Source organism: Buceros rhinoceros, unplaced genomic scaffold, assembly GCF_000710305.1.
Source record: "Buceros rhinoceros silvestris isolate BGI_N320 unplaced genomic scaffold, ASM71030v1 scaffold24077, whole genome shotgun sequence".
In the NCBI taxonomy this organism is placed as follows: domain Eukaryota; kingdom Metazoa; phylum Chordata; class Aves; order Bucerotiformes; family Bucerotidae; genus Buceros; species Buceros rhinoceros.
In genome coordinates this window covers 33,109-36,532 of record NW_010424372.1, presented here as the reverse complement: position 1 = coordinate 36,532, position 3,424 = coordinate 33,109, and the positions used below count along the sequence as shown (strand labels likewise).

The 3,424-nt window shown below is 59.6% G+C and overlaps 1 protein-coding gene across 1 annotated transcript in view; it reads left to right on the top strand.

Moving 5' to 3' along the window:
* Positions 1-200: 200 nt before the first annotated feature.
* Positions 201-3,424, top strand: part of LOC104497519 (tensin-like) — a gene marked incomplete at its 3' end in the record, with an annotated part of 33,554 nt that continues 30,330 nt past the window's right edge. Inside the window, exons 1-2 of the mRNA XM_010140782.1 lie at positions 201-236; positions 2,379-2,420. The remainder of the gene's footprint in view (positions 237-2,378; positions 2,421-3,424) is intronic.

The following is a 3,424-nucleotide window of genomic DNA, read 5'->3' as shown; positions in this document are numbered from 1 at the left end:
CTGACCTCGGGATGCTGCCTGTGCTCCTGCCTGGGGTGGCAGGACTGTGGGCCATGGCTGCCCCTGTCGTCCCCTTGGGTGGGCACTGGGTTTGCTTGGGAGAGGGGATGGATGGTGGAGCCTGGCCCCTTCTCATGCCCCCTGCTGGGCTGGGGGCTGCAGGGACTAATCCTGGCCCTCTTTCTGCTTCCTTGCAGGCTGTGACCCCCTGCTCTCCTGCTGTTAACTATGAGCTGGTGAGTTCCTCTTGTGAGCTGTGGGTGTCTGGCAGGGCTTTGGGGACACTGGGTGGGATGGGTCACCCTGTTCTGCGCTGGGCATGGGTCTCTCTTTGCCTGGGGGCTTCAGGGTGTGAGTCCCTCACCCCCAAAACCACAGGGGTCCTGTGCTGGGAGTAATGGCATCCCCCCATTTTGGTGCTGTTCCCCTTAGCATTGCTGGCTGCAGGGCTGCCCATGGCTGAACAACCATGAGTTGGGGCAGCACAGCTGTCACAGGACTCCTGGAGCTGGAGCTTTCGGGGAAGAGGAGCTTGTGGGGTTATTGGGATAGGCAGGTGGGACGTGACCAGCCTGGACTCTGGGGTCTCTTGGCGCCACAGGCCTTCCCTCCCTGGCCAGAGCCGGGGACGTTTCTTGTACGCCCGGAGATGGCTCTACCAGATGTGCCTTTGGCTCGGGGCGCCCAAGGCCGCTCGTCTGCAGCTCTTATTATTGTAACCCCCTTCTTTTGTCCCTCCTGGGGACATTTAATGAGCAGCCGGGGACAGAGAGACGCACAGCCCTTTCCACCCTGTCCTCTCTGGACAGCAGGAACACAGCTGGGTGCCCCATCTCCGTTCGCCCCGTCCTGGGGAGGATGGGCACAGGGATGCCTGCTGGGCAGGTAGCCGTGCTCCCTTGACAGGCTGCTCTGGGCCACATCAGGGCTCTGGAGGTGGCAGGGCCATGGAATGGTGTCCGGAGCAGGTCAATGCCTGGGGCGGAGACTTGGGAAGCGTGGCGCAGCGGGGCTCACCAGGCAGCATATTGCCGGCAGAGCAGCCCTCCTGCCTTGTTCCCAGCCCGGCTATGCCCATGGTGGCGGGCAGAGTGGGCACGTGGTGACGGGGAGACCGGCATTGCCTGAGGCTGATGCAGCCGCCCTTCCTTCTTCCTCCGGACGTGTGCCAAGGCTTGCTGGGGCAGGCACTGGGGAAAGGAGGCCCTGGCTGGGTTTCAGCTCCGGGCTTGGCAGGCTGGCAGTGCCGGGGTGACCATGCCCCGCATGGGGGTCTGGGCTGTGCACCCTGTAGCTGGGCAGGGGTCTTACCTGAAAAGTGGATTTAGGGGATGGCCTGCTGCAAGCGCATGAGTGCAGCACATGAGCCCAAGGGAGTGAGAGGATGGAGTAGGAGCAGAGCTTGCTGCCTGCCCTGGGGCCCTGTGGTGGTTATCTGCCCCGGGTTTAATCTCTGCCCACACAACCCACTGCCCCTGCCAGCCTCCTTGGGCACTTATCACTGGGAAAAACATGCTAGCTTCGAGCTGAGACCGTTACTGCGGTTTTGGGAGGAAGTTGAAAGGGGTTTGCCCTGTCCTGTTGCTGAAAATGGCATCCCCAGTCCCACTGTGGGGACCAGAGCAGCCTGGTCTGTGGGGTCCCCTGCATCCCCCAAAGACTTCCATAAGCCACACAGCCACCCCCAGGCACCACAACAAGCTGTCCCCAGTTCCCTATATTTGAGGTCCAGACACTCTTCCCCACCCGGGAAGGTAATTCCTGTCCTCAGACCCATTTCAAAGCTCTCCATGGACTCCAGTGGCATCTCACCAAATCTGCCTGGTGTTTGAGCTTCTCGCACCCCTGCTCTGCTCTCGCTGGGGTCCTTTGCTAGCCCTGTGGGCTGGGTTTGTCTTGGAGAGCTGTGCCTGCTGGTGGCCAGGCTGAGTGCGGGGCTGCGTTGGGCCTGCCCCGTTGTTTATGTCCTGACTGCGGGCTCTGGAGGATCTGGATGGGATCCTGGAGGTGTGGGGCACACCTGGTGCCTGCTGGGGGCAGAGTGGGCACAGGGTTTGTCTGGGCACTCTCCATCCATGGCAGCAGTCCTATGCGGTGGGTGGCTGCTGGGAGGCAGGACAACATCCCCCTTTATACCTGAGCATTTTCCCAGCTCTGCCTTGGGTTTCGAGGGATTCCTGACCTTTAGGAAGAGTGGATGTGTTGGTGAGTAGGAAAGGAAACGGGACTGCAGCGCATTTCCTAGGAAGGGCCAGAAATAGCTAGGGGGGAACTTTTGACCCTGGCCCCTGCTCTGTGTGTGTGTCTCTCTCAGTCTCTCTCTCCTTCTCTCTTGCTTGCCTTTTTCTCTCCCTCCTCTTTCTCTTGCTTGCCTGCAGCCATCCCCAGGGGAGAGCATCACAAAGCAGGTAGGCGCCCTGGTAAGTGTTACTGATCTCTGCCTTGAGACCTCCTGGGGAGGTCAATTATGCCTGTCCCCTCATTGAAAGCACCCCTCCCAGCCAAAATGCCTCAGGCCACGATGCCCCTGTGATCTCCTCAACATCTCTGGGACCTCCCAGCCCTCGCTGCCATCCAAGGTGATGATGGCCATACCAAAGGCCAAGCAAGGTGCCCAGGGTCAGTGGCAGAGGTGGTGGCAGAACCCAGTGGAGGGGGGGCTGGAGCTTTTGCCGCAAAGCCAGCTTTCCTGTCTCCAAGCTGGGGATATGTTATTTAATCTGTGGACATGAAATTGCTAAGGCAGTGTAGACAAATGCACTGCCAAAGTCAACGCGGACGGCTTTCCCCTGCCTGCAGCCAAGCTCGCCTGCCTCCCTGAGCACTGCAGCTGGGACCCGAGTGATGGAGACAAGTGGTTCCCATGAGGAAGAGGGTGAAAGCCTCCCTCACCTGGGAGCTCGCTTTGCCCCATCTCTTCAGTTGTCTAGAACATGTTTCCAACTCCTCTCTGAATGGGAGAAAGATCATCCACAGCTGGAAAAATCTAGCAGGACAGTCAGGAGCCCGCTTTGATGGCTTTGTGCTCTTTTGGGGAGGTTTTCTGGTATTTCTGCAGCCTTTCTTGTCCCTCACATCACCCTTTCTGGGCAGAAGAGACTTGCGGGTGTTGGATGCTGCCCAGAGCCTGGGGATATGCTGAGCCAGCCTGGGCTGGGAGGTGGGCACTTGATGGGGCTGGCAGGGGAGTCTTCAACCCAGTGTGCCTGAGACCAGCCTGTCTGTAGTGGGCTGGACTGGGACATACTGGCTTGGCCTGGGTCTCTGCTGCAGAGGGGACCTTTGTAGGGTCTCTTAGCCTGGTGTCATGCAGGAGTGTGTAATAATGAAAGTGCTTGCTCCTATCAGCTGATCATGGGCTGACTCTTTCTCGTGCAGTGGCTGGCAGCAGAGACAGCAGCGCGGCTGCGGTTAGATCGGGGGG